The 12,048-nt window shown below is 34.7% G+C and overlaps 1 protein-coding gene across 1 annotated transcript in view; it reads right to left on the reverse strand.

The window, feature by feature from the left end:
• Positions 1 to 12,048, reverse strand: part of STK40 (serine/threonine kinase 40) — a 60,671-nt gene that overhangs the window by 36,143 nt on the left and 12,480 nt on the right. The window lies entirely within an intron of this gene.

Below are 12,048 nucleotides of genomic sequence, written 5' to 3' on the forward strand. Positions count from 1 at the left end.
ACTCTCATTCTAGAGTCAACATGACTCTCTCCCAGATACTTTACCTCTGAGAACACTTCTAATGTGACTGACTGGCAGAGATTACAGAAGTTAGCTGGGAAGGGTCTTTGTCACCTTAAATAAGGCCAATCAAGCCTCAAAGGTGCTGCCATAAACACTAGAAAAACAAGGGAAGCCAGAAAGTTGAAAGTAGAGCTCTCATGCTGGGGAGTTACACAGGTGCACAGGATCCCAAACAATCCCTTTTCCCTCAGGGACTCCTGGCAAATCCAATTTGTCATTAGCTGTGACATTTTAGCTCAGAAAAAGAGAAATTCCTGCTCTACAGTGGGCTTAGTCCAGTAGAGCATAGCACAATGTGACTGATTGACCTTCAAAAGAGGCCAGGGCAGAATACTCACACAGCTCTTTGGCCAAAAAAGGACTTTTCCAAAGACAGTCCATTCTTTGTCTTAGGGTTACCATCAAGGAGGCTCTCAAAGGCAAGGGACTTTGGGCAAAGATCTCCCACTTGGGACAAGTGCAGCATTTATTAAGGTCTCACTATTGTGTTAGATCTGGTTGGGTGTGGTAGGAACTGATAGGGAGGAAATGCAAAGGAAGTGGAAGACACAGTCTCCTAGCTTCAGACTTTATGATCTAGTTGGGGAGTTAAGATGAATATACCTGAACTCTTAAGTAATAATACATGGAAATATATTAAATTTAAGATTTTGTGATATAACCTAATACTATCAGTCTCTCTTCTCTCCAATGAGTCCTTCATAGAGCTATCAAATTAATCTTCTGAATACACAGAACTGACAATCATTGCTCCTTTTCTAAAAACTTCTGCTAACTATACCCAAAGGGCTATCAAATTGTACATATCCTTTGATCCAGCACCTTCTCTACTGGGTCTGTATCCCAAAGAGATCATAAAAACAGGGAAAAAACACACTTATGCAAAATTACTGTAATAGCTCTTTTTGTAGTAGCAAGGAATGTAATGTAATGTAATATTGTTCTATAAGAAATGATGAGCAAGTTGATTTAAAAAACCTGGAAAGACTTACTGGTGCTAAGTGAAGTCAGCAGAATCAAGACAACATGGTTCCAACAAGAACAAGATTATATGACGACTTGACTCTTCTCAACAATTCAGTGATTTAAGGCAATTTCAATATATTTGGGATGGAAAATGTCATCCACATCCAGAGATATCATGGAGATTCAATGTGGAATGAAGCAGAATATTTTCACGTTAGTTTGTTTTTTTTCCCCTCTCATGGTTTTTTCCCCACCTTTGATCTTATTTTTCTTGCAAGACATGACAAATGTGGAAATGTTTAAAAGAAATGAATGAATTTAACCTGTATCAGATTTCCTGTTCTTTTGGGAGAGGGGATTAGATAAGAGGAGGAAGAAAAATTTGGCACACAAAAGTTTTATAAAAATGAATATTGAAAACTATCTTTACATTATTTGAAAAAATAAAATACTATTGAGAAGTTTAAAAAAAAACAACAAAAAAAAAAAACCAAAAACCTTCCGCTAGCTCTTTATTGTCTTTCTAGGATAAAATGACAGTTCTCCAACCTGGCATTTAAAGTCCTCCACAATCTACCTGAAATGTACATGTTTAATCCTGTTTTATATTTTTTCTTTATGTACTATATATTCCAACAAAAGGAAACTATCAGGCTGCTCCCCATTCTTGTACTCCAGAAAACAAGTCTCGCTGTTAAAATTCTCCTCCAAGATTCTGCTCAGGTAACTTCCTAAATGAAATCTTCCCAGATTCCTAATCTTCCCAGGGTCCCAGCCTACCCCTCTTTCCTCCTCTGGAGAAAGAAACACCATTTCCACCATGGCCTACCTAGGGCAGAGATGCAGTCCTCCTTTCTCCAAACTAGGAATTCTCTTATAGATTGAGGACTCACTTAAAGTAGGATGGAATAAACAGAATGGCCTAATTAGATATTGAGTATGAACACAAAAAAGATTTCCAGAAAGGATCCTTTAAGACTTACTTAGCCTTCCACTACACCAAGCACTAAAGCTAGAAATATTTTCTCATGACTTTGAAAACTTCCTTGTGAAAACTGGATAAAATAGTACAAAGGCTCAGAGATGAATGTAGCATTAAATTTGGGCAGGAAAAGAACTAGTGGAACTCTGGATAGATTTAATTTGCAAGTTTCAGGATTTGTGACTTGAGTAAAGGAATATTTACTAAAAAGTTGCCCTGAATTTGCTGATTTGTTATCCTTTAGCCTGGTATAGTGGGTTTAAAGGTAGCCTGTAGCCCATCTCCTCCAGATGTGGGGAGAATGGCAGGTGAGAAACATCCTGCGTAGTTGTAACAGCTGATAAAAGAAGGAAGGAGCAAGTTGCATAGTCCAATGCAAATTCTTTAGTGGGAAGGAGAGTACTATTAAGTACTCTGCACTGTATTAAGTGCTCTTAGGAGCTTTCAAAGGAGCTCTCAATCTCATGGGGGAGACAATCTAAATATAAGATGATGGGAAATAATAAAGGGATACCACTAGAATTAAGTGAAAATGGGAAAGGCTTCCTGTATAAATTGAAGTTTTAGTTGGGATGTAGTTATCCTCTGGTTTGCAATTGGTACACTCCAAGATATCTTCTACCAGTATGAGAAATATGACTTTCTATATGCATGAATGTGTCCCAAAAGAAGCTTTTCTCCACAGATAGAAGTAGTAACTTCTATAGGGCTCATGCTTAGATCTAATCCTATTATTGTTTTTCACAGATTAACTGTATGAGGTCTAGTGGCAGAGTTTTCAGAGTGTAATATAGAGAATGGAAACACTTTTCCATAAAAATCCTGAATTCTACACCTAGTGATTTTGTTCTTTTTATTTTTGAGATGAATTTCTCCCTGAAGATTCCCTGTCAAATGGAATTAATAATATCTATATTCCCTGCCTCAGAGGACTACTGTAAAAATCAAATGAGCTAACAGATATGAGGTACTCTGAAAACCATAAAAGATGATGTTAACCATCATCTCATGGGAGCCTTCTTCTTCAGGTGCTGTGATCTTTGCAGTGAAAACCAAGTATCTTTCCTACCTGGCCCAAACTCCCATTCCAACTTTATTACATATTATTTGCCTTTCACATACTCTGTGTCCCAATCAAATTGGCCTTAATATTTTTTTCTCATATATAACATTGTATCTCTTGCTGCATGCCCAGAATTCACACCTTATCCCACCTCTGCTTCTTACAATTCCTAGTTTGTTTCAAAGATTGGCTCAAAGGCCACCAGACCTCTACCTGAGTCCTTTCCTGATCTTCCCAGCTGTCAATGAACTCTCTTTCAAAATAACCTTGCATAATGACGATCTCAAAATACCTTATAAAAACAGCAGTCATCAAAACCATTTGATACTGGCTAAGAAAAAGAGCAAATGATCAATGGAATAGGTTAGGTTTACAGGATATAATAGTCAATGATTGCTGTAATCTAGTGTTTGATAAACCCAAAGACACTAGTTTCTGGGATAGGAACTCAGTATTTGACAAAAATTGCTGGGAAAACTGGAAAATAACATGGCAGAAACTAGGTACTGACCAACACCTAATATTCTGTACTAGGGTGTGTGTGTGTGTATATATATGATGGAAATCTAATTATGGATTCATGATTTAGCTATAAAGGGTGATGCTATAAACAAAATAGAAGAACAAAGGATAGTCTGTCTCAGATCTGTGGAGAAGGAAAAATTTATGGCCAAAGAAGAACTAGAGCACAGTATGAAATGCAAAATGGGTAATTTTGATTATATTAAGTTAAAAAGTTTTTGTATAAACAAAACCAATGCAGATAATATTAGAAGGGAAGGAGAAAACTGAGGGATAAATTTTATATCCAAGGGCTCTGATAAAGGCTTCACTTCTAAAATATATAACGAATTGACTCAAATTTATAAAAATACAAGCCATTCTCCAATTGATAAATGGTCAAAGGATATGAAGAGACAATTTTCAGACAAAGAAATTAAAATTATTTCTAGTCATATGGAAAAAAACCTCTAAATCACTACTGATCAGAGAAATGCAAATGACCCACTACACATCTCTCAGATTGGCTAAAATGACAGGAAAAAGATAAATGATAAGTGTTGGAGGAGATGAGAGAAAATTGGGACATCGATACATTGTAGGTAGAGTTGTGAAATGATCCAGCTTCTGGAGAGCAATCTGGAACTATACCCAAAGGACTATCAAACAAACTGCATATCCTATGATCTAGCAGTGTTTCTATTGAGTCTGTATTCCAAAGAGAGCATGAAAAAGGGGAAAGGATCCACATGTACAAAAATGTTTGTAGCAGCCCTTTTTGTAGTGGCAAGAAATTGGAAAGTGAGTGGATGCCCATCAGTTGGGGAATGGCTGAATAAGTTATGGTATATGAATGTTATGAAATATTATTGTTCTATAAGAAATGACCAGCAGGATGATTTGAGAGAGATCTGGAGAGACTTACATGAACTGATGCTAAGTATCTAGAACCAAGAGAATATTGTTCACAGCAACAAGAAGATTATTGTATTGATCAATTATTATCAATAATAGAATCAATAATTATGTGTTGATTATGTGTGGATGAAAATCCTTTTTTTTTTTTCTGGATGTGGTTCTTTTCAACAGCGAGATGACTCAGGCCAATTCTAATAGACTTGTGATGGAGAGAGACATCTGCATGCAGAAGGAGGGCTGGGGGGGGGGCAGCTGAATGTGGATCACAACATAATCTTTCACCTTTTCTGTTGTTTACTTTTTGTTCCTCCCTCCCCCCCCTTCTGATCTGATTTTTCTTGTGCAGCATGATTAATGTAGAAATATGTACATAAGAATTACACACGCTTAATACATACTGGATTACTTGCTGTTTAGGAGAGGGGGTAGGGAGGGAGAAAAATTTAGCACATAAGATTATGCAAGGGTGAATGTTGAAAACTATCTTTGCATGTATTTGAAAATAAAAATTTATTATTAAAAAAAAAAAAAAAGAAGCACGTTTGACTGAATGAGTCACTCTGCTTCCCCAGTGCATAGAAAATATACTTCTTTGTGTCATCTAGCTAATGGAATTATGGATTATATTATTCAATTATTACCTTAATGGTAGATACTTAATAAACTGGACAAATCACCCCCTGCTCTCCAGAAAGAAAGAAATGATGAGTAGGAGTTTTTCAGAAAAACCTAAGGTTTACAAAAACTGATTCTGAGTGAAATGAGTAGAACCAGGAGAACATTATATATAGTAATGGCAAAATCATATAATGATGTATGATTTAGCTCTTCTTGGTAATATGATCCAAGACAATTTCAAAGGGCTCATGATGCTATCAACTTCTAGAAAAAGATCTGGTAGAGTCTGAATGCAGATTGAACTTAACTTAAAAAAAAACCACATTATTCTTAAGGGTTCTGGTCTGTGATTTCTTTTGCAACATGCTTAAGAAGGAAATGTTTTTCATAACTGCACATGTATAATTTACACTCAACTGGTTGCCTTCTCTCTCTCTCTTTTTTTTTTTTTTATAACTTTTTATTGATAGAACCCATGCCAGGGTAATTTTTTTTACAGCATTATCCCTTGCATTCACTTCTGTTCTAATTTTTCCCCTCCCTCTCTCCACCCCCTCCCCCAGATGGCAAGCAATCCTTTACATGTTGAATAGGTTACAGTATATCCTAGATACAATATATGTGTGTAGAACCGAACAGTTTTCTTGTTGCACAAGGAGAATTGGATTCAGAAGGTATAAATAACCCGGGAAGAAAAACAAAAATGCAAGCAGTTTATATTCATTTCCCAGTGTTCTTTCTTTGGGTGTAGCTGCTTCTGCCCATCTTTGATCAATTAAAGCTCTCTTTATCGAAGAGATCCACTTCTATCAGAATACATCCTCAAACAGTATCGTTATTGAGGTATATAATGATCTCCTGGTTCTGCTCATTTCACTTAGCATCAGTTCATGTAAGTCTCGCCAGTCCTCTCTGTATTCATCCTGCTGGTCATTCCTTACAGAATAATAATATTCCATAACATTCATATACCACAATTTACTCAACCATTCTCCAATTGATGGGCATCCTTTCATTTTCCAGCTTCTAGCCACTACAAACAGGGCTGCCACAAACATTTTGGCACATACAGGTCCCTTTCCTTTCTTTATTATCTCTTTGGGGTATAAGCCCAGTAGAAACCCTGCTGGATCAAAGGGTATGTAGAGTTTCATAACTTTTTGAGCATAGTTCCAAATTGCTGTCCAGATTGGCTGGATGTGTTCACAATTCCACCAACAATGTATCAGTGTCCCTGTTTTCCCACATCCCCTTCAACATTCCACATTATCTTTCCCTGTCACTCTAGCTAATCTGACAGGTGTGCATTTCTCCGATTAATAATGATTTGGAGCATATTTTCATATGTCTATAAACAGTTTCAATTTCTTCGTCTGAGAACTGTCTGTTCATATCCTTTGCCCATTTATCAATTGGAGAATGGTTTGATTTCTTATAGATTAGAGTCAATTCTCTATATATTTTGGAAATGAGGCCTTCATCAGAACCTTTGATTGTAAAAATGTTTTCCCAGTTTATTGTTTCCCTTCTAATCTTGTCTGCATTTGTTTTGTTTATACAAAAACTTTTCAATTTGATATAATCAAAATTTTCTATTTTGTGGTCAATAGTGATCTCTAGTTCTTCTTTGGTCATAAATTCTTCCCTCTTCCACAGGTCTGCGAGGTAAACTATCCTATGCTCTTCCAATTTATTTATAATCTCATTCTTTATGCCTAGGTCATGAACCCATTTTGACCTTATCTTGGTGTACAGTGTTAAGTGTGGGTCAATGCCTAGTTTCTGCCATACTGATTTCCAATTTTCCCAGCAATTTTTGTCAAATAATGCATTCTTATCCCAGAAACTGGTATCTTTGGTTTTGTCAAACAGTATATTATTAAAGTTATTGGCTGTTTTGTCCTTTGAACCTAACCTATTCCATTGATCAACTAGTCTATTTCTTAGCCAATACCAGATGGTTTTAGTAACTTCTGCTTTATAATATAATTTTAGATCTGGTACAGCTAGGCCACCTTCATTTGATTTTTTTTTTCATTAATTCCCTTGAAATTCTTGACCTTTTGTTTTTCCATATGAACTTTGTTGTTATTTTTTCTAATTCATCAAAGTAGTTTTTTGGGAGTCTGATTGGTATAGCATTAAATAGATTAATTTAGGTAGTACTGTCATCTTTATTATATTTGCTCGCCCAATCCAAGAGCATTTAATATTTTTCCATTTTGGTTAGATCAGACTTAATTAACACTGGGAAACGAATGTGAACTATCTGCATTTTTGTTTTTCTTCCCGGATTATTTATACCTTCTGAATCCAATTCTCCCTACGCAACAAGAGAACTGTTCGGTTCTGCAAACATATATTGTATCTAGGATATACTGCAACATATCCAACATATAAAGGACTGCTTGCCATCTAGGGGAGGGGGTGGAGGGAGGGAGGGGAAAAAAATCGGAACAGAAATGAGTGTCAATATAATGTAATTATTAAATAAAAAAACTTAAAAAAAAAAAAAAGAAAAAGAAAAAAAAATTCAAACAAACAAAAAACAAAAAACAAAAAACAAAAAACAAAAAAACAAAACAAAAAAAAAAGATCAGACTTAATTTGTGTGGAAAGTGTTTTGTAGTTTTGCTCATAAAGTTTCTGATTTTCCCTTGGCAGATAGATTCCTAAATATTTTATACAATCAATAGTTACTTTAAATGGAATTTCTTTTTGTAACTCTAACTGTTGGGTTTTGTTAGTGATATATAAGAATGCTGATGACTTATGTGGGTTTATTTTATACCCTGCAACTTTGCTGAAGGTGTGGATTGTTTCTAATAACTTTTTGATAGAGTCTCTGGGGTTCTCTAAGTATACCATCATATCATCAGCAAAGAGTGATAATTTGGTTTCCTCATTGCCTATTCTTATTCCTTTAATCTCTTTCTCAACTCTTACTGCCAAAGCTAGCATTTCTAATACAATATTAAATAGTAACGGTGATAGTGGGCAAACTGGTTGCCTTCTCAAAGATGGGGAGGGGAAAGGGAGAAAGAATTTGAAACAACATTTTTTAAAAAGAATGTTAAAAATTTTTTGTTTGCATGTAATTAAACAAAAAAATTAAATATACATACCTGTATATATCACACACATTTACATATGTGTGTGTGTGTCTGACTTTTATATATGTGGGGGATCCAAATGTGTGGAATATTGTGTGTAATGTAAATTTTTTTTAATGTGTTGATTGGTTTTGTTGAATTTTTCTCCCTTTTGGAAAATAATTCTTCTAAGGTATAACTCTTTGTGGGAAGATTAGAAAGGATGCAGAGGGAAGGTGGTGATACAAAATCAAAATTTTAAAAATCATTTAAAAAAAAATCACCTTGCATGTATTTTTTATATTGTTTATATATGTATGTATCTTTCCTAATAGAAAGCAACTGGTTCCTTCCTTCCCCCCCAAAACAACCCTTGGCCATTCTTTTTCCCTTATCCAGTCTGGTCAGTTACTATCCTAAAGTAGCCAGAACTGAATATAAGATTCCAGAAGTGAACTAATCAGTGAAGAATGATGAATTATTACCACTCAAGCTAGTCACTACATTTCTATTAATTCAGAGTAAGTGCTGTATTTTTTTTAAATAGCAGCTAAATTGTTTGCTTGTACTGAATTTATTGTCAACTAACCCCCCCCTCCCCCCAGCCCAAGTCTTTTTTTATAAATGTGACTAAGTACAATCACGGCCAATTGATTTTTTAAATCTAAGTCCTGGTCTTTACATTTATTCCTATTATAACAGTAAAAAATAGGGTCAAGCAAAAAAAAGACTGGGGTTATCATCTTCAAGAGAACAAAAGTAAGAATACAAACATATTTTGTATGAAGAAAAGACCTCATGAGTTGCTATTGTTTCGTTTAGTTTTCTCCCTGAAATTTCATTACCAAGAGAAAATACTTGCAAGCTTGCTTCTGTAGAACAGCTGAGAAATGTATCTTTCTCTCTTCATTATAGAAATGAGTGACTATGAGTATAGAGTATCACACATACTGTTATGTTAGACATAAAGAATGTGTTGGGTAGTTTTGTGAATTGCTTTGCTACAAGAGATGGTTTCTGGGATAAGGAGTGGGGAGGGGGGGCAAGAATATATTTAGAAATGTGACCCACAACATAGCATTTCCACTCCCTCTGTTTTTGTCCATTTGCATTTTTTATTTCCTTCTCAGCCCTTTTCAGGTTATTTTTACCTTATTTCTAAGTTTGATTTTTCTTGTGCAGCAAAATAATTGTATGGCTATGTATACATATATTGTGTTTAACATATACTTTAACATATTTAACATATGTTGGTCTACCTGCCATCTAGGAGAGGGGATGGGGGAAGGAGGGGAAAAGTTGGAACAGAAGGTTTTGCAAGAGTCAATGCTGAAAAATTACCCATGCATATGTCTTGTAAATAAAAAGCTATAATAAAAAATTTTAAAAATGAAAAAAAAAAAAACCAGAAATGTGACAAAAAAGGTATCAATAAAAATAAGAGCAAGAGAATATTTTAGGGCTTGCAAAACACTTTAGCTGTATGCTGAAGATCAAATGCTGATCAAATGTTGATCAGTTAATCAACACACAACTCCAAAGTGTGGCACATGAGAAAGACCCAGGGCTAGACTTGGAGGCTGGAAAACTAGGATTTAAATTTTTCTTCTTCTTCTTTTTTTTAATTATAGCTTTTTATTTACAAGACATGTGCATGGGTAATTTTTCAGCATTGTCCCTTCCTTCCCTCCCCCACCCCCTCCCCTAGATGGCAGGTAGACCAACACATATTAAATATGTTAAAGTATATGTAAAATACAATATGTTACATATCTATACAGTTATTTTGCTACACAAGAATAATTGGACTTTGAAATAATGTAAAATTAACTTGAGGAGGAAATAAATAAAACAAGCGGACAAAAACAGGGGGATTGGAAATGCTATGTAGTGGTTCACACACATTTCCTAGAGTTCTTTCTCTGGGTGTAGCTGGTTCTATTCATTACTGAACAAATGGAATTGATTTGGTTCATCTCATTGTTGAAGAATATATATATATATATATATATATATATATATATATATATATATATATATATATATATATATAAATAAAACCTTAGGGAAGTCACCAAATTTCACTGAGCCTAATAAAATGGGATACTACCACCTTTTGTAAACCTCAGAGTACCATTGTAATGTTCAAATAAGAATCTGTAATAAAGACTGTGCAAATCCTAAAGTGCTATATGAATGTCAACTTTTATTAAATGAAGCTGATTAAACCCAAGAAAAAATCCCTGAAACATACACAGCCTAAAAATTTTAAGTGGTGAAATTCTCTGGGAAATCAATGTTATTTCAAAAGATGATCCTTTATAGATTAGCTTCCAATTCAGAGAAGTTCAAATTTTCAGAACCTACATCAAGGGAAGCCACCCAGAGATCAAGTTAATAATCAACTGGCCTTACAAGAAAGCCACTTCAGAATTATTAGGATTGCTTAAGGATAGTATCTCTGGCATGAGTTTAGTATCCCTTTAGTTTGCTTCAGTTAGGTTAGATATTCATATTCAAGGATTATAACATAACCTCTGTATGTAATGACATTTTTAATTTTCCAGAAAAAAAGTAGAAGTGTTTATTTATGAAAAAGTGCAAAAGGATTTGAAACCTTCATTTTGCCATAAAATGACCTGCATCATTTTATAAATAACATTTTACTCAAAAGGACTATACTTATTTCTTTAACTAGAGATCTTATTGCTTGATAAGCCTAAGATAAACCCAACCTCCCTGAAACCTCACTTTCATAGCTACGTAATGGGGAGAATACCTGTAACAGAAACAAAGGAAGTGACTCACAAGTAGGAAGTGGACAGGACAGTCAGAAATAGAACCCAGGAGTCCTGCCTGTTTCCTCCTGTAAGTATTGGACAACATCCTCCTGGCTTTTAAGCAAATGAATAAAATGCTTTGCAGAATAATTTTTGCATACAAATACTCAATTTTTGAGATCATGTGTGGCAGAATCTTATTCTGACTACCTCAAAAAGTGGCTATGAATTAGCATAGTACAGAACTTTAAAAAATGAAATCAATAATGTGATTTTTAAAATTTTCTTACAAACAACTAGTCAAATTCTGGAATGGTAGAGTCAATAAAAGGTCAGAGTGAGACATTCTTCCAGTCCAAGGCCAGAAAGACAGATCTGTGACCCAGGGGTAGATGCTAGCCCAGAGCCCAGGAAATACAAGTGGTGGGGACCAGGTAGTAATGACAGGAATAGCAGCTCAACGAAAATAATTCCTTCAAAATTAAAATTGGGCAAAAATTAAATGGAATAAAATGGATCTAATTTAACAGAATCTAATCTAACTTAATGGAATCTAGTGAATCCAAGAGACATCAAGAAACAAAACAAAGTCAAATGAATGAAAAAAAAATCAACAACCCAGAGGAATGCAAAATACCTCACTGGGAAAAAAAAAAAGTGACTTAGAAACTAGAGGATAGATAATTTAAGAATTGTTAGACTACTTAAAAAAACGATGATCAAAGAAAGAGCCTAGATATTGTATTTCAAGAAATTATGAAAGAAAAGTACTCTAATATTAGAACTAGAAGTTAACATAAAAATGCAAAGAATCCACCAATTATCACTTGAAAAAAAATCCCAAAATGAAATTTCCCAGGAATAGTATAATCAAATTCCAGAGCTTAAGTCCAAGAGAAAATACTTTAAGTAGCCATAAAGAAACTCTTGAAATACTATCTAGCCACAATCAGACAAACAAGTTTGGCAGCTACCACATTAAGTAAGTGGAGGGCTTGGAATTTGACATTGTGAAAAGCAAAAGAACTGGGACTACAACCAAGAGTAATCTATCTAGTAAAAACT

This window comes from Antechinus flavipes, chromosome 3, assembly GCF_016432865.1.
Source record: "Antechinus flavipes isolate AdamAnt ecotype Samford, QLD, Australia chromosome 3, AdamAnt_v2, whole genome shotgun sequence".
NCBI classification, from domain to species: domain Eukaryota; kingdom Metazoa; phylum Chordata; class Mammalia; order Dasyuromorphia; family Dasyuridae; genus Antechinus; species Antechinus flavipes.